The 19,217-nt window shown below is 48.6% G+C and overlaps 1 pseudogene; it reads left to right on the top strand.

Annotated features, from left to right (window-relative positions):
- Positions 1 to 3,642: 3,642 nt before the first annotated feature.
- Positions 3,643 to 18,940, top strand: LOC119104335 (CCR4-NOT transcription complex subunit 6-like; annotated as a pseudogene).
- The last annotated feature ends 277 nt before the right edge of the window (positions 18,941 to 19,217 follow it).

Here is a 19,217-nt window from a genome sequence, read left to right as displayed (position 1 = left end):
GCAACACTTCACACTTTATGTGAGTATAACATGCGTGAAATACACCCAACACTAGCCACTTCTCGGCGATGAAGCTTCTGGGCTCCAGAGCGGTCATGTCGTCTGAAGTTTCGTTCTTCCTATTTTCACGTTTGGCAGTCGCCGACTTCCTGGGTGCTCCCTCCCTTAACTGATTCCCATTTCACCCCGGCTGCCGTTCGTCAGCTTAAATGTCGCACATGTGCCATTCCTCTGAGGATTTCGGGAGCGCTGGTTACAAGCCGCGCATGGCGAGACAAGTACACACTCAGCTATGACGCCATGCTGAAAACTGTAAACCTGGGCTCCACCCTACCCGATGTAGCGACGCATTTCCTAGGCGTCCCCTGGAACCACAGTGAGTCCCAGACAACAGACATGTGTTACAATCTTTACGGTCCTCAAACGCCTTCTTACAGTCACCTTCAAAGCCTATTTCGGCCAGCATTGGTCTTTGCTGCACGGAATACAGTTTACGGTACATTGGACGATCCCATTTCGGGTGAATGCGGAAAAGAAGCCGCGAGTGATAGCAGGCATCGAAATGAGCCAGCAACACAACCAATATCCGTGATCAACATGTGGCCGTTACGTGATGTCACACAAGAGGGAGTGACGTCACCCGTGCTATGTCACGCGTACCATGTCACCCATGCCATGTCATCCATTTTTGACCCAGGTCCTGTGGGTATAAAGGGCCGGCACTACCCAGCGGCGATGATCACCAGGACGCGCACGCTCTGCGGGCGCAGAGGTCGCCACTGTAGGGGAGGACACCATGAATTGTAGTAGACTGAATGTGACCATCACTAGGCCCCTATTCTCCGCATATAGAGGGCGCCACCGTGGAGCGGCGAGCTCCACCGCCAGGCGCCGGCCCTGCAGGTAGGCAAGGCGCCGCAGCAGGGCAGAGACAACCACGGCCAGGCCAACTCTTGGCCCGCACAGGTGGCGCTGATGAAGGGAGGAGGTGACCACGACAGGCCAAGGCTTGGTCCACACAGGTGGCACTGATGAAAGGAGATGGCGAACACGGTCAGACTAAGCTTGGCCCGTACAGGTGGCGCTGATGAAGGGAGGTGTGTGTGTGTGCATGTGCGTGCACTAAACTAAGAGCACCCAGCACCAAGCGCAATATGGTCCTGAAATAACACAATGTGATATAACAATTGTCAAGCTACTTGACAAACCAGTTAATGCTGCCTTCAATGGTTGAAATATAAATGGTAGCCATGACTCACAAACATCTTAATTTTTCATATTGACTAATCTAAGCATATCTTTTGGAGTCATAAAACCATGTAAAAACTGTAAAATGTCACAAAGCATTGGCACAAGACATTAAAAAATATCCAATGTAGAGCTCAAATAGCACCAGGAGTTGCTTTCCAGTGCATGTTCTAGAACACTTTTCTCATTGGGTATCTTGAAAATACAAAGTCTCCAAAAATGCTGCTTGAGTAACTGGTTAAATCAAACATTGTAACACTAGCAGACATAAAAACCTCCCCCTTTTTTGCAGAGCACTGACCAATATATGGAACCTAAAGATATATCAGCAGTATATCTTCCTTTCACATAATCTGAGCAGCTCATGACAACTTTGGAATACAAATAAGATATACCCTGATAATCCATAGGAATGGTGACCATGGGGCATTTCTGTATTACCTGGAAATCCTCATATGATGGATTCATCTAGTGGATATCAGTGAATGCCTGCCTACAACCAGCCTGTGTCTTACAAATTGGTGGCGTTTCAAAAATGTGGTGGGTAATATTTTTCAATGAAAAGGCAAAACAATACTGTTTTCTGGTATGAAAACTGTTAACAGTTGAGACAAGACCTACAGTTCAGGTATGCAGTTTGCACAGTGCTGGTGCACAAAACTCATGCATCTTCACTCAAGAAGACACCATGAACTGACCCTACAGTATGTGCTGACATATGTGAGTTTTACCTGAATGACAGATCAACGACTAATGCATATGCAAGCATTTTATTGCTGCATGTGCAGCCATAAAATGAAAAGAAAGCAGATGAAAAAATCAATGATATTTAAGGAACAGGTAGTAATAGCTTTATTCAACATTAACAGATCACTGAATTTTATGTGATCTTTGCAGAATTCCTTGTGCCTTTTCTTGGCCCAAGCGACATGGTTCCTGCCACTGCCACCAATAAACACCCAGTGAATACTTAATCAACGAGCACATCCTCAACCAGCAGGGTACTGACAATTACATCAAGCATGGGTTACAGGTGCATTGGGTGAGGAAAGTGTGCCTGGCTGCTGAGATTTATTCCCTGGAACCTGTTCCTTCTTCCCATTCCCAGAGCAAGAAAAAACATGGAACTGGTTTTAGGTTTGGTGGTTGGTGCCAACCAACCACCAAAACTTTGAACTGAGCTGCACTAACTGAACTGAGCTGAACAAAATGCATGCCAGTTACAGAAGGAAGTAACACAACATATGTTGCCTCGGTATCTTGTATTGAACAACCATAATATTACCTTTTGTACCACTTATATTGTTCTTTTACTCTTATTTATCTGGAATATTTCAACAAGTCATCCCTCATAATATAGCCATTTTGATGCTTAAAACACATTTGACAAACTGTGACCAGGGCTCAACCATATAAATATGTTTGGTTATGGGTGTCTGCCCACTTAGCAGTGTTAAGCATTTGGCCATTTAGGTAACAGAAATGTTAAAATTCTCACATGTTATTACATATGGGGCTTGGTTGGCCAGGGATGGCAAGGGGCTGGACAGGTCAAAATGTAGGGGTTCACAGTCAAAGTGCAACAGATTAGCCACAAAACTGCATCCAGAGGATGCTAGAAAGGCAAGGTTTGAGATACATGATGTCATATTTACATTCCGGATACTCTACTGGATGTATTTTGAAATGTTGTGGCGACACCTGCAACATCCTGCCAGCAACTTGGTTCACACACACTAGATAGGAGAGCCCCAAGTTTAATGCACAGCAACCCCATACCCAGGGCAGAGAGAGCCAAAGTCTAAAGGAATTATGGTGATGCTAAGGAAATTGGAGTAAAAATACACGCAACACGATTAAAAGATTGCATTCAATATTTCAGCATAACCCAGCCTGAAATCCGTTAGGCACAAGCATGCACCAGTTTCAACGCACCCAATCACGTAAGCATGCACGCGGTGGATGGGTTTATCACTGAAAAGGCCAGGGCACGGACACCCCCACCCCATTACTCCGCCAGTTGGTGTACGTGATGCGTGGCGCCTTGAAAATAGCAGGGTCTGGCCTTGGTAAGCCCTAAGGTGCATAGTCCCTTACTTGAATTGGATTCAGTCGCTGCTTTGACGTCATGAACCTATAGACTATAATAAATGGGTATTTAAACTCTCGATCTTTTAAACAAAACGGCACATTTTTAAACCTTTTCCTTACAATTAAGACCACTCTCACGAACCGAAATGTCCAAAAACAGCCTATTCTGAACTGTGTTTACCTGAAAAACATCCTTAACCTAAATGCATGCCCAGGCGTATACTAAACTGGCATCGGGCTTTTGTTAGCACGGTTATCACTTGCTGTTGGGGGCAGCCGGGTCTGGGTAATGCGTGCGTTCGTGTCAGCTCACATTTCGGATTCCAGCCTTTTTAACATCCCTGAAGCTGTTTATTTTCACCTTGGGATAGGGCTACATTTATGACGTTGGTAAGAACTTGTTGTTGAGGTCGATGTCGTTGGACATTTGATTTGCTTGATTTGCGCTACGAGTGTCGAATGCATCTTGGACTGCGCTATTAATTTGGCTCCAGTATTTGTTTTCCTGTGGGAATTTTTTTAAATTACTTGATTGTATTGCACTTATGTCATTTCTTATTGAATGTATGTGTGGAAGTGTTGCACCTGAAATTATTATCATTTAAAGAGGATGAAGTGGTAGCTCTTAAATGAAATTGGTGGCATCTCGTACTGTGACTTGTACTGTAGCACCTACTTAAGATGTACCATTGATAGCAGAATTAGGGAGGTGGTAGCTATCTCAATCTGGGAAACATCTAACATGGCCCATATGACTCCATGGAAACAAATGGCATTTGTCATGTTTGCCCCTGCCATGGGCTCAAAGGTTTCACTGCCATTGAGACTTCCCAATGTTTGCCACACATCATGTCTGAGAGGCATAAATAGATAAGCCCTGGGCCAGACAGCAAAAATTGTATATTATGTCGAGCATGCCTGGTATAGGTGCGACGTCACACATTTCAGAAACGTAAGTGAGAAATCTTTGTGCTCAGAGCTAGGCACATAATTAATGTCAATGCAAGAGCATAGAGAGCTATTTGTTGAGGAAAATTTGTGTCATATAAATACTTTTGAAGACTGAGTGCAGTTTGGCACACATAATTGCAAGGCTTAGTGCGCTGATTTCACGTAGGTATCCTGTGCAGTGGATGGATGTCTTGAAGGCTGCATCTTGTATGGGGTGGCGGAGTGCTGAATTTCTTTGGAGGTGTCTTGCTTTTGTGGAAAATTCAAGGGGAAATGGGAACTTGGAGCATTTGCTCCCTTACCTAGTTTTTGCATGCATTGGATGGTGATGGTCAAACACTTAGCGTTTCAGCAGAGTATGAGTAAAAAGAGAAATTGTGTTATGATTGGAAGTCTTTTCCAGTTAGAAATATACAAATAGTTATAAGTGAGTTCATTTCTTTATATTTGCTCTTTTTTAAATATTTTCAAGTCATGGAACCCTTAAAGCACAATTGTTTCAGGAGTGATGGTGATTATATCCTCTGATGCATCTTTGAGAACAGCATCTCTTGATATGTAAGAATTGAGAATATGTGAATGTGCATCTAAAATATGTCTTGCATTTTTTGTGATGTATGTTCATCTATTTCATTTATCAAAACTTGAGAATTCTTATCCTGAAGAAGTTGCAGCATGACAGCTAAGACTTGTGGGCTTCAAATGGCAGATATGGAAAGTTTTGCATGTCTGTCCTTGTCAATTCATATTTCTGATATTTAACTAACTAAATGAATGTTTGTGGCATGCCATTCCTGATCTGCTACTGTCCTTAACACTTTTGAGCTGTACAAAGTATCATCCTGCTCCTTGGCATCATGATGAACAGTTTGTGAAGATTTTGCATATGAAGCTGCTGGCAAAACATTTTTAATTGGCTTAATTCAATTCTGAATTAATTTGGTAAGAATTAAAGCTATCAATTCTAAGGCTAAACCATGTCAGGTCAGTTCCAATTAGACTAAAGCTCCAGCAAACAGGTGTTTGCCTGTATGTGCCTCCGTCTTTTTGATGAGAAAGTCATGTTGGATGATTCCATGCTCATAATCAAGGTCAGTATCAAAAATATGATCATGGAAGTCTAAATTTGTTATTTTTTTGTAAAGATTTCCTAGGCATGATTTTGTCTTGGGCTTTGTGCATTGGTTTTTGTTCACATCAATGATATTTATCTTTGCTTGTTTGCAGTCATCCTTTATGTCACCGTCATCTGTACCCACCATGAAATATTTGGCAACAATAGATTATAGTAGTGGATGATTAGAATTCAGTAATTCAGATCTTACAAGAAATGTCTTTCTGATTCAACTGAGTCACTATTGTTAGTTCTAATGTTAGAAATGATTTCGCACAAAGAGTGCCAAACTATTTTTATTGCATTCAATGCTCATCACTTCCCAGGATTGTTCGGAAACACATTCTCAGTGTAAGGGATGGAAGGTATTGCTCTCACATGCCAGAATGATGATGTAAAACAAACCAATGAGGGAGGAAATATGTTGTGAGATAAAGCAGTACAGCCTTGTCAGAGATCGGACAGCATATTCTTGCTGTCACTCACCAGTTCCAGGAGCTTCAAAATCACTTGTTTGTCAAATCCAGTTTTCATGACCACACAATTGTTGAATCTGTCTTTTCTGATGGCCTTTGGCTGGGCTGTTTTGTCAAAACTGTATTGGCTGTTTTATTTGTTAAATTATTATGCCCTGCTAATCTGCACTGTTCAGTGCATTTGTGAGGAACATTATTCACATAGAAAGCACAGTAGTTACAGCCTTATTCCACACAAAACGTAGGAGAATGGTGATATAGATGGGTCACCCATCTATATCCATGTTCTCCTTGGTTTTCTCCAAGGAATAGGGCTATTACCACTGTGTTATCTTCTGTGAACCTAATTTGATCAATGATATGGGTTGAATATACTTCCTCTTTATATGCCTGCAGTTTGTTTTTGTATTAAGCAGGTCATTTCTCATACCATCCTAATGTTAAAAATCATATGGATTCCTGTCTGGTGGTCAGTAGAGCACTGAGCATTTGACTGTAGTGTGGCAGATTGGTTAACATCCCAATAGACATACATATGTAAAATCATATCCATACTACATGTTTTGACTGGCACCAGCTGTCAATTGCCTCTGACCAGCAACTCCTGAAAGGCCTGTCATATGTACAGTAGCATAACCAGTAGGCTTTCTTGAATTGAAGGCATATCCCAGGGTACTGACATAATTCAAATGACTGTGGTATGCTGGGCTCCCAGAACTTCCATGTTGAAGCCAGAGTGTAAAAGGTTAAACTTAAGCACAAATGACTGTGAGTAGAAGGGGGTTGTTGGCAAAAATGGCAGTACCATATTAGTGATGAGAACATGTGTAATGTGCCACATATAGACCTAAAAAATACTGTTTAACCAGTCAAATGTCATTAACTGGAGTGTCACTAAGTGGTGGACCACCACCAAGGCCAGCTTGTTGTCTGAGAATAAGACAAGGCTTTGGCACCAGAGTGCCTAACCTGCTAACCTTAGCACCTGTTGACCTTAGTGCATGAAGACCCATCAACCTCCAGTCCAGTATATTACTAACAGTTATGCACAACTTTTTCACCTTCCAATTTCATCTTTTGTAGTACCATAGATGGAGCAATGATTTGGACTATTGCCCTCATCTGGTGTGTTAGTATGCACACTGTGCACAAACTAACACATATTATATGTACATACACACCACATGATGACAAAAGTGTGAACAATTGCTTCATCTGTCATGCTAGTACTTTGTCTGAATCATTTTGTCAAAGTGCAATATATTTTAGTGTACAATGCAATACTATGACATGATTGCATGTTGTCATCCTTATCATTTTGACCTATAGCTAGAAGGCTTTCTGATAAGCCATCTAAGCCCTTTACTTGGGACTCTGACCCACACGCACTGCACATGCCAACTCCAATTTCATACAGTCAAGGCACCTTGCAGCGTGGCACTCAGTTGAATGAAGAATTCAGGGGTGATGGAAGATGTCTCTCCCCATGATGTTTCTGAGGCGGCAGGAGATGATGAAATGAAATAATTAATTTGATAAATTAAATTAATGAAAAATAAAATTAGGTATGTCAAGTGACCAGTCATTGCACATGTTTTGCAACAACCATTTAGCGTTTGCTACAATTATGTCACAGCACTGTGAAGCTGTGAAGACTTTGAGCTTGTTTTTGATAATGAATAACAATGTTTACTCATTGGTATGAATGGTGTTTGGGGCACAGCAGCGGGAAAGAATATTGGTCCATGAGATGAGCCTTGCTTGTGATATGTTGGTGACCTTAGGTCAGAGGTACAACAGGATAGCAGCCTAGATTGTTGTTTGATGGTATGTTCCCTTTGCAGACAATGATGTAATCTGTCAAACAGGACACCATGTGGACAGTTCATTTTATGGCAGATTCTCTGCATGGTGTTCACCCAATTGGTGATCTGGGAAAAGCATGGAGTTGACCTCTTTAACGAATATGCGCGGCGCGAATCTGACCATAACATGTGCAACCCAAGGCTTTGGTGGGACCTTTTCTGCTGGCCAGTCTGTCTCCCAGCTTGTCTGGTCTGTGAAGCCGCAGGCCGCGGTGGGACCTCTTCCATTGACGAGTCTGTCTCCCTACTTGTCGAGTCTGTGAAGTTCTTGGCTGCGGTGGGACCCCTTTTGTTGACCAGCTTGTCTCCTGGGCCGCTGGCAGGGTGCGATGATAAGAGGCAACAACGGCAAAGACAAGCAGGAGAAGCCGGGATGCGGGCGGCGCACTCCCACCTTCATGTCAGCGGAGGACCTGGCTTCGGGTCGGAAGAGCCACTGGCAGGAGCTCGAGATCACGGGTGAGTGCCGGTTGTGAGGCACCTATCATGCGAGAATGGCGTGTGCCCTGTGTGCGGGGTGCAGGGCGAGTAGGAGCTTGGAAGAGCCTGGCTGACGAGAGAAACTTAGCAGTGAAATTAGTCTCGTTGATGGGTGTAAACAGTGATATAATGCATCACGTTTGAATATTTCCTCTTCTTTAGCTGTCACGGTAGCTTAAAATGCTCCCACATGTAGAACAAAACTACTACCATACACCCCTCATAGCACCCATGCGAGAGTTCGACAGTATTGTGTTTAAAGATAAAATTAACAGTGGAAGAAATGTGCCAAACAAGGAGAATGTGTTGCACCATTCACTGCAAAAGTCTTCAACAAGTCAGTCTGGCATAAATATATTTTGGCTTGGTCTTTTGAGAGTGTTAATATGAGTCCCTCCAGGTCTAGGTCAAAAGTTATTCCAAAAAGCTTTTTTAATCCCATCAAATCTCAAGGAAGGAAAATATTGATACTACCAAGCTTTGTCTGAAGCCATAACACTAAGGACTATAGAGTGGTTTTAGTGGAGGCAATTCCTGTTGGTACCAGCCTTCCACCGTCCGTGGAGTACGGACAGGAATTTGCAGAATTTTTGCAATGTCAGTGGGTACTCTGTTAAAAGAAAGATGGCGTGTATGATAAAGGGAAGCACATTATAATTTCTCATGTCTTAAAGTTCAGAGTTGTTGCTTGGTAGACAGCGACACTCGAGGTATTCAAATGGACTTGTGGAACAGGGAATCAACCAGCTTTCGGACCATGTTTATTATGATAAATGGAGCGGTACTTCGATCTTTCACCCCACCCGTTGTAGCACGTTTTGACAAGTTTTCGGACACTCAGAAATTTCTGACTAGCTTGCTGTAGACTGCAGTGTACAGTCAGTCTTTTCTCACTAGCTTTCTACTGGTTTCTCACTAGCTTGCTTAGACTCAGTCGGTTTCGCAGCGCAGCATTTTTAGGAGTACGCTTCAGAAAAAGTATCTGCCCACATACGGCCAGTGGCGATAAGCACTCAGTCCCTTCAAAGGACAGAAAAACAACCATTAAAATGCAGGACGTGAAGAACTAATTCCTAGCTTTTTTCTTCGCTGGTTTTGGAGAAAGCTCGGACCAGCGATCGGCGGAGCTCTATGGATGCGACATCTCGTGGAGAAGTGGCCTTCGTCGTTTTCACGACAGCCTTCTCAGCATGGATCCCTTGCCGAACTGATGCGCTGCACAGCATCCCGCACTAGCATGCAGAAGCTTGTTTCGTGTTGAGACAGACTGATCAGAGAAGCGGCGGATCTTAAAATGTCTCCCCTGTCGCTTTCCGGCGGCACTTTTGGCATGTCCATGGTTCGAGTGTGTCGCCTTGGCCTTTGGTGCACTGGCCTGTGTCCGGCGCTGAGAGTGGCTCGGCCATGTTAGAAGCATGCGACACGTCACACCGACTGCGGGTCGGGTGATCATGCGACACGTCTCACCGACTGCAGGCCGGGTGATCATGCGACACGTCACACTGACTGCGGGCAGGGTGATCATGCGACACGTCACACTGACTGCGGGCCCGAGTGATCATGCGACCGTCACACTGAACTAGCGGGCCGGGTGATCATGCGACACGTCACAACCGACCGCGGTCCGTAGATCGTCGAAGGCTGGCTTTCAGGGTGGAGCGTCACAAGTGCGTCCGTCGGAAAAGCAAACATCGCAGCTCGACGTGGCGATCAATGTGTGGTGTCGTCAAGTGTCACTACTCCTCCCCAGGACTGTGCCATGCACCCCAACATCCTCCCCAGGGCTGTGCGGTGCACCGCCTCCTCCCCAGGGCTGTGCGGTGCACCGCCTCCTCCCCGGACTGGTATGCACCGCCTCCTCCCCAAGACTGTGCGGTGCACCGCCTCCTCCCCAGGACTGTGCCGTGCACCGCCTCCTCCCAAGACTGTGCTGTGCACCGCCTCCTCCCCAGGACTGTGCGGTGCACCGCCTCCTCCCCAGGACTGGTATGCACCGCCTCCTCCCCAGGGCTGTGCGGTGCACCGCCTCCTCCCCAGGACTGGTATGCACCGCCTCCTCCCCAGGACTGTGCGGTGCACCCGCCTCCTCCCCAGGACTGGTATGCAACCGCCTCCTCCCCAAGACTGTGCGGTGCACCGCCTCCTCCCCAGGACTGTGCCGTGCACCGCCTCCTCGCCAGGACTGGTATGCACCGCCTCCTCCCCAGGACTGTGCCGTGCACCGCCTCCTCGCCAGGGCTGTGCGGTGCACCGCCTCCTCCCCAAGACTGTGCTGTGCACCGCCTCCTCCCCAGGACTGTGCCGTGCACCGCCTCCTCGCCAGGACTGTCCCGTGCACCACCTTCTCGGATCCACGGCCGCCAACAAATGGCAATCATCCTACGCTTTGTAGGCATGTCTGTCTGTCTCGAAGGCGGGCCCGATGGCATTACATGCGTTGTAACGTGCGCAATCGTTGTGGCGATGACGCTGATCGCCGTGCGCCATGGCGGTGATTGCAGGCATGGTGCGTAACATCAGCCCGACGGTGTGGCGTCTGAAGCACCTGACGGCGCTGTACATGAGGCGAGAACTCGCTGGTGTGCCTGCCGTCCGAGATCTGCCACCTGACTCAGCTCTCCTACCTGGACATCTCCAACAACAAGCTGCGGCGGGGTGCCGGCCGAGCTGGGCGATCTGGTCAACATGCGGTGAGTGGGCGCGGCGCCCTTTCGGCGGTGCGGCGTCACCAGCATGCCACCCTTGGTTGTGTCTTGTCGTGTCGGGCATTTAACAAAACCTGAACACGTGCCGTGTTGCTGGCAATTCGTCGGCGTTGGTGCAAAAGCGCGGCGTCTCTCCGCTGTTTCGTGTGAGTAGCAGATTGCTGGCTAAAGCAGGATCTATCTGAAAACACATGCGTGTCCACACCAGCTCCCCCAGCTGTTCGCACAGGGTACCCGTTCATTGGCGGCAGTGGTGGCGGACAAGCGGTTCAGTTCTCACGTATTCTTCCGAAGTGTCTGACAGAGGTTTGAAGCAAGACAGCCGTAGCCTGCATAGTCCCAGCCCTCAGCCCACCGCCGCGCAGGATGATCGGCCTCTGCGTCTGTGAATGGTGGCTATATGTTGTATAGCGCGCGATGCGCCGTTTCGCCGCGGTTGTCCGTGGATGGAACAGTCCGCAGTAGGATGCAGGACGTTTCCTTCGTCTGAAGCCGCAGGGGCAGCTGGGAGCGCCGCGAGGTGACTGGGTTGGATTGAAAGCGTTTATCTCGGCGACACCAAACCTCAATGTCTCGTGGCATATGTTCCCTGTTTGTGTGCCTGTGCAGCAGGATGACAGTACTTCCTGTCAGCTCGTCGTCCTCTTGTGAATGTCCTTAATCGTTATGAGGGATTGTTGGGTGCTCACCGTATTCGGATGGTGTTTCAGTCTTCTGTTCAGTCGGATGAGTGACTGCGTAAGCGATGTTAGTCTGTGAGGTGGTCTGGTCAAGGTTGTCGATCTCCGCAGTACTCACCCGTTCCGGGTTCCTCTTTGTCCCGGTAAAGCTTCTTGACGTGTGCAGGAGTATCACATCTGGAGTCCAGTGATCTGAAGACGCGCATCAAGTTTAGGGATCAGTCGTCTCGTGCTGGAGATTGTCCCACCCCAGGGTCGCGCGACAGCTCGCATGAAGGGATTCGACGTTTGCAGTCAGTTACCAACCGTGAGGTCTTTCCAGTCTTAGTGGGTCTTCGGCAGACAGCGGTCTATCGTAGATTGTGCCGCCGCCGTCGAATTTAGGAGCGTGCAGGTTTCATAGATGTTGTTCAGGCGAGTCCGAAGAAGAAGCCGGCTGACCGGGTGCAGGGAAGACAGTGCTCTGTTTGGCATGATAACCATGTCGTTTGCCTGCTCTTTAACTGGAGATCCGTGGACACGTCAAGCTCTAAATGTTTACAGTTTTTTTACTGATCGAACCCGAGCTATCAAAATCGAACCATCAAAAATATGTGATGGGTCAGTCTAACTACTCACGATGTTAATGATTGTTGGACGCTTTACTCGGATTGAATGTGATTGTCCCCCCATCTTCCAGCTGCACGTTATCACCCCGATCTTTCAGCGTGGATCTTGCTGTCCACATCACACGGAATCCCTTAATCGACACCGTGTCCACGGCGTGTCCACAACGTGTTCACGCCGCACCACACAACACGGCAGCGCTGCGTCATCAGCGGAATACGTTGTGCTGGTGTAGGTCACCTCAAGGCTTGTTCAAAGAATTGATTGCCAAAAGTTCCCGAGAGCCCTGAGAGCATTCCGATGTGGGGAATTGAAAGTTTTAGAAATTTAGAGTCGAAATTTGAAATATGAGTTCTGAAAGAACAATCCTAAGCACCCGTGACCAATCCTTAATGTATGACTGTAGTCATTGCAACAGCGATCCCTGTATGTCATATGATTAATGTTACAGTGACCACAAGTTCTCCGTGCCATATTGTGCCAAAGTAAAGCTAGAAAATGATATTGCCAGGGCGTTTTTGGAGCGCGCCGGGGGTGTTGTACTCTACGTGGCGTCACCTGGATACTTTGTCGGGCGTGTCCAGTGTGACACGTTTTGTTAGTCTTCGTAACTTCCGTGACAATAACTGCGCACGTGAACATTATCATTTACGTCTGCGCCTGCTACGCGTGCTCCTAACGGTGTAAACTAACGTTATGTTGTTTGTAATGTGTAGCACACGTTTTGCTGTGTAGCACACCTTTTACTCATCCATGCCCGATCGGGGGGGGGGGGGGGGGCGAATTAGGTTTTCATTGAATCTGTCGAGTCGTTTCTGCCCCTATGCGATAAAGTAACGGAAAAGGATTATGTGCAGCCGGCAAAGATTCCACGTGACGTCACTTATAATCTGTGTCGTCTGGGTCGCCGCGAATACCAAAAGGTGCCGAGTATGGGGTATGACGCCGTGAATGACGTCGACGGCATATATTCTGTGTCGTTCGGGTCGATGCGAAGACACCCCTAATGTCCAAATAGACAGCAGTTAAGTCAAGGTCATTGTCCGGATGCGCATTCAGTTGTGTGTGAAGAGTGCGAGCTGTATCATGTACCTTAGTGCTTGCTTTGGGCGGAACCCAGCCTGCTTCTCAGCCAAAAGGTTCGTTTCACTAAGATAGCGAAATTTGTTTCTAAACTCAGCTTTTCAATCATTTCTATGTGCAGGAAGGAGAACCAGAGGATGGTAGTTTGATAGTGTAGAAGCGGATACTTTTGTTTTAAGGTGCTGTCTACGTTGTTTGTTTTTTAACAAGCTGGATTTTTCCCTGCAGCGATTGATGTAATGAACATGTTGTGTGACGATACGATCAGAATGGCAATTTTTTTCTTCAAAATTTTGTTGTAGAACGTCAGCCAGCCTCCGTTACGTTGATCCCTCTAGACTACATTGCAGTGTTCTGCTCTCCTCTGAATTTAGGTTGGTCCATTTGGATTCTAAATAGGTGATCGCTTCACAAAGAAGCCATCAATGATATTTGTGTCATAAATGTCTGAAAAACCAGATTTACATCCAGATCAGTGGAAGGAGTTCCCAACCGCTTCATCACAGCCCCCCCCCCTCCCCCCCCCGGCAAAGGTTTCTAGGGACTGAAGTTAATGTAGTTTGCGTGCAAGCAGTAGCCTTTTGGTTTATCTGTGAATATGAACTCCCTCAAGGTGCTGGTGAATGGTATTACACAGCTACGTTTACGACATATATACGACATATTTTACGACATATTTTACGACGCCGATAGACCGCATGGAACGCACTGCGGCAAGACTCGGAAGTGGATGGTTTGGGGACGCACCCCCAATACTCCCCCCCCCCCCCCCCCCCCCCCTCCATCCAAAAATGATCCCGGTGCGGCAGCGGCCAGCTCTGGCGTTGCAGAACTTGCCATCGGGGAACTTCCAGAATTTCTATTAAGAAAAACTAGAAGCTAAATATACCCAGGTTAGTTTGAACTGAAAACAAGCGCAGATAAGCTGCATAATGCGGCATGAAGTTGAATTTCATAGCACAAAGTGGCGTGTTTCTCAAATAACCTAGCACGACGCTGTGCAATGCGCAGACCATGAATGCCCGAAAATCAAAGCGGTGTCGTCGCACACATTGTGTAATGCGCAATGGCTGGCCTTACACTATTAATGACGTGGTTTCGGAATTCGGACGGTCTGACGCACAAAATGCGTTTCCGCTGCACTCATTTGCACTCGGCGCGCTGCTGGCGCCACCTGCCCACGTGAAGTTTGGCGCGCGGCACGGCCGGCCGGGACAGCTCACCGTGGGAAATCCGGTGCCGGTCTGACGGACGGTGTGTCGTCGGCGCGTGCAGACGTGTCCCACTGGTCCGGCATGGGAAGCGCGAAATTCGCAAATTGACGAAATTCGCCGAGCGTGTTTCGATACTTGGTGCGTAGCTCGGCAGTGGGGCCCACAGCGAACCGCGGTCAGCACGTTACGGCGCCGAAAAGGACGGGCAATCGTATAGGCAAAGGTGTGAATTAATGCCTACTGAGGCGACGAGCTCTCGCGCTCGTGAAACTGTGACTGACGCACCGCGCAGGTGCAGGCACCGCCTACAAATCACCTGCCGCCAGCGTGGTGGTGGACACGGTCAGGGCGAGAGGCAGGTGACGCCCTACAGCGTCAGCAGCGGAGTGTGTCGTACAGCCCCATGACGATGAACCATTCAGCCGGGCCAACACCTCAAGACTCATCGCGGCACCCGCAATCAACCCGGAAGCGACCCATGTCGCGCTTTCGGAAAAATATCTTGAACACAACTCGCTGACGCCTTCACAGAGCAAGCCGGGGCCATGAAGTGGACTTAGATGGAAAGCCCAGATGGCGACCAACACCCATCCAAAACATTGGCGTAGTTTACAGCAATTTGGTCGCGGTCGTCCAAAACGTCCGTCGCCGCGAAAGTTCACGTTTCTTCGCTGTAAATCGCCGCCTTGATTTTCCACTACATCCAGGGTGTTATCGTCAGCTGCTGTCGCCGACTTAGTTTGGCACAGCTTAGGCCAGAGAACTTGCGCATTGTGCGCCACGTCCGGTACGTTGTGGAAGCTCAGGTCACGCTTTGGACACGCCGTATCCACGCGTCCCTTTGAGCATCATCCATAAGTAACCCACGTCTCGACCGATGGGCTGAAAGGAGTCAGAAACCCGCAGGGCGGCAAACAAGAACACCGCGCGGTATAAGCGCATGGAGTGGGGCGTCGTGCGGCGTGGCATAAGAGCATTTAGAGGTGTGCATTCAACACGTCAGGGTAACTTTAGCCCGTCCATTGCCTAGACTTAGTTGGTGATGATGGCTGACGCAGTGCTTGTGAAGCAATGTTATCTAAAACGGTACTTGTCAGCAACGTGCTGTCCGTAGCCATGCAATGAAAGCGCTGGTCTTGCAGAGCACGTTTAGACAGCTGTGCTGTCGTGGTAAGGATAAAATTGGCTCATATTGAAATGTTCGTTTGGATGTGGACAAGCTTTGGATGGGCTTCATCAAGTCGAGTGCAATATCCAAGAGTTGGCAAGGCAGAGGAGGCACGGCCCTGGCGCGTGATTGTCGTGTTCCTGCCGTTTCAGGGAGCTGGACAATCGGTCGGGATTGTCATGTTCCTGCCGTTTCAGGGAGCTGGACAATGGGGCGGGATCGTCATGCTTTTGCCGTGTCGTTCCAGGGAGCTGCACCTGAACCACAATCTCCTGCGGATTCTCCCTTACGAGCTCGGCAAGCTGTTTCAGCTGCAGGTTCTCGGGCTAAAGGTAAGCCAAGGCGTGTGGGTCGATCCGTTCTTCCAGGGGGCCTCTTCACGGGGGCACATCCTGGGCAATCGTATTCAAGAGGACCATGGGTGTGTGCCTCTTAATCAAATTGTTACATGCATCGTATCCTAGTTATACCCGGAATGCGGGCCGTCTGATTATCCAGCAGAGGGTCTTGCTTTTCTAAAGCAGGGCCTCTTGCTCCAGAAAAGAGCCTGATGCGTGAGTGGCTTCCTAAGCCAAAATAGAATGCTTCCAGCTCACAGAGGAGGGCTTCCAAATGTAGCCAGGAGTCCTCGTTATCGTCGCCGTCATTGGGGTTTTGCGACACATTCACCTGCTGAGATTATATGACGTAGCTTGCCTCCCACCCTTGCAGGAAGACTAGGCGCCGCAGGGAATCGAACCCCGTACCTCTGGTTTCCTAGATGCGCAGTGGTTAACGTAGGCGTGTTAACCACTACACCATCGGCACCCGGGGTCCCTATGCCAAAACAGAGTATCCATATCCGGAACCGTGGTCATCGGAGGCATGGAAGGGCCACCTACTGTTATCACTGGTCTGTTGGATAAGGAGTAAGCCATGGGCGCCATATGGCCAGGGCGATCGGCGTGCTCGAAGGCCCACATCATCGTCATCATCCGTCAAGGCCCACATCATCATCATCATCGGCAAGGCCCACATCATCATCATCATCCGTCAAGGCCCACATCATCATCATCCGTCAGGGCCCACATTATCATCATCCGTCAGGGCCCACATCATCATCATCTGTCAGGGCCCACATCATCGTCATCATCCGTCAAGGCCCACATTATCATCATCATCCGTCAAGCTAGGGTCGTATTCGTATTCGTATTCGCATTCGTATTCGCAGTTAAAATAAATAAAGACAGCGTCTCACCCAGCACGGTGCGACCCCGGCGAAAGGTCAGTAGATCTGCTCACATGACCTGGCGGACAGCTCAGCACTCCCGGAGGGGGGGGGGGGGGCGCCTGCCGTGTGTACCACTGCCAGACGGGGCGTGGCCCCCAGTTTTGGTTCCTGGCTCCGACCGGCTCCTTCGATAAAAGATAACGCTGACTTCTGGTTGCCACGGGTTCTTTCGACAGAACAAAACCCTGGGTCCTGGCTCCCTCTGGTTGTTTAGTAGACCGTGGGCCTGAGGTCTGGTTACTTTTTTCATCTATTCTTTTGAAAACACTGTACCTAGGATGCTGTTTGTCACCGATTTTTCAGACGTACAAGACCACGACTCACGGTTCTCAGCCACAAAATCATAAAAGTCACCCAGGACAACTCACACATTTTCCTTTCGCTTTTATTAAAATTCACGCACCACAGTCAAGTCATACAGCATGCTGTGATACCACCAGTACAAGTTTAAAAGCGTAACTGCATGTCGAATATCGTTGTCTTCGACTCAGAAGTGAGCGCTTGGCAGCTGAAACTTTCACCTGGATGAACCGCATATTTGCTCTAAGGAGTTAAAAGTCATACACCACAGACATGCCAAACAGCATGTCCTGATACCATCAGCACCACCAGTGTACTGTTAGCCGAAGATCGTTGCCTAATATTTACAATTGGGTGCCTGGCAGGTGTTTCCACGCGCTCGTCACTGCTGAGTGGAACGCCACGCGTCTGTCACGAATGGTGCACTTATCAACCACATTATGGTCCTGCAATACCCACTAGACTCGAGGGTTATGTAAGCACCGTTAAAATTCCAACTATCCAACTATATCTCCATTAAATGCTGGTGGCGCTGTCAGTTGCAACAGTTTTTTGTTGTTGTAAAAACTTGTATTTCCTCTGACTGAGGCATGCCAAATGGGGAGCCAGAAGGGACTGAGACTCCTAACTCTTTAAAAATTATATTGGCTTTCTCAAAACAGGGCCAATGTTAACTATCCGTTGACTGAAAAGAGGTAACAATGATAGATCCCGGGACCCCAAACTGGGAGCACTTCCATCGTCCCTGTTCTGGTACCAACAAAAAGTGTATAAAAAGGTATAAAAGTGTGTATACCCCTGTATAATCGGCCTATTCTGTGTCCATGTCCATTGTTGCTTGTAAACACGCAACTTTCTACAAAATGGTGCCCTTCTTGTTGATATTAAATCAAGATGTGTCCATGTCCGCGCTTTAGAGGCAGCCACCCGGCTACGTGAGAACCCAGGGCCGTTTTACAGATAGGTCGATGAGAGATAGGTCTGAAATCAGATTCTGGCACAGCCAGAGTGGTGTCGGTAGTGTGGACCGGTCAGCTGAAAATCGTAGCCTGGATAGAGTAATATGACCTACGTCAACGTTTCCATCCTGCGCCATCTGTTGTCTACGAACCTGAATCCACGAACTGTCATCTGAATCTACGAACCTACGTATAATTATCTATAGACGAGTTGTTTTTAGTTGACAAGTTGGTGGCGGTGACAGTGAGCTTGATCGGCGGTACAGCGGGGTGTGACAGAGCGCCCGCTGGTGGCGGTGACAGTGGGCTTGACCGGCGGTGCAGCGGGGTGTGACAGAGCGCCCGCTGATGGCGGTGACAGCGAGCTTGACCGGCAGTGCAGCGGGGTGTGACAGAGCGCCCGCGTCGCCGGCAGGGTAACCCGCTGGGGTCGGAGATAATGACGGTGTACCAGGAGCAGAACGGCACCCAGCGGCTGCTCACCATGATGCTCAACAACCTCGAAGGTCAGTTAGCAGGTCAAGGTCGGCCGGCCGCAGTCTGCCAGGCAGGCCACAGACCACCTGCAGGCTCACAGGCCATCAGGCAGGCCCACAGACCACCAGGCAGGCCACAGACCACAGACCACCAGGCAGGTCCACGGACCACAAGGCAGGTCCACAGACCACAGACCACCAGGCAGGTCTACAGACCACCAGGAAGATCCGCAGACCACCAGGCAGGTCCATAGACTACTAGACAGGCCCACAAACCACCGGGCCACCAGACTTCCATCGTGGAGTTCGTCCCTGCTACAATGCCATGTGCGTCACCGAATCGTAAACGCGAAGCACGATTTGAGGCATGTGGCTTGCCGTCCACTGAGTTTTCACGGGACCGCCGTGTAGAAAGGTCGGGGTCGGCTGGCCTCCGAAGCCGTGTGTGGCTCGCGTGCTGGCTCTGGCTGGGTGCGGGGGCTCGGTGGCTGGCCGAGAGGTGAGCTCGAGGCTGCGGTGGATGCTCTTCGC

This window comes from Pollicipes pollicipes, unplaced genomic scaffold (assembly GCF_011947565.3).
Source record: "Pollicipes pollicipes isolate AB1234 unplaced genomic scaffold, Ppol_2.1 Scaffold_6052;HRSCAF=7182_pilon_pilon_pilon, whole genome shotgun sequence".
NCBI lineage: Eukaryota > Metazoa > Arthropoda > Thecostraca > Pollicipedomorpha > Pollicipedidae > Pollicipes > Pollicipes pollicipes.
This window is presented reverse-complemented; position numbering and strand designations above follow the sequence as displayed.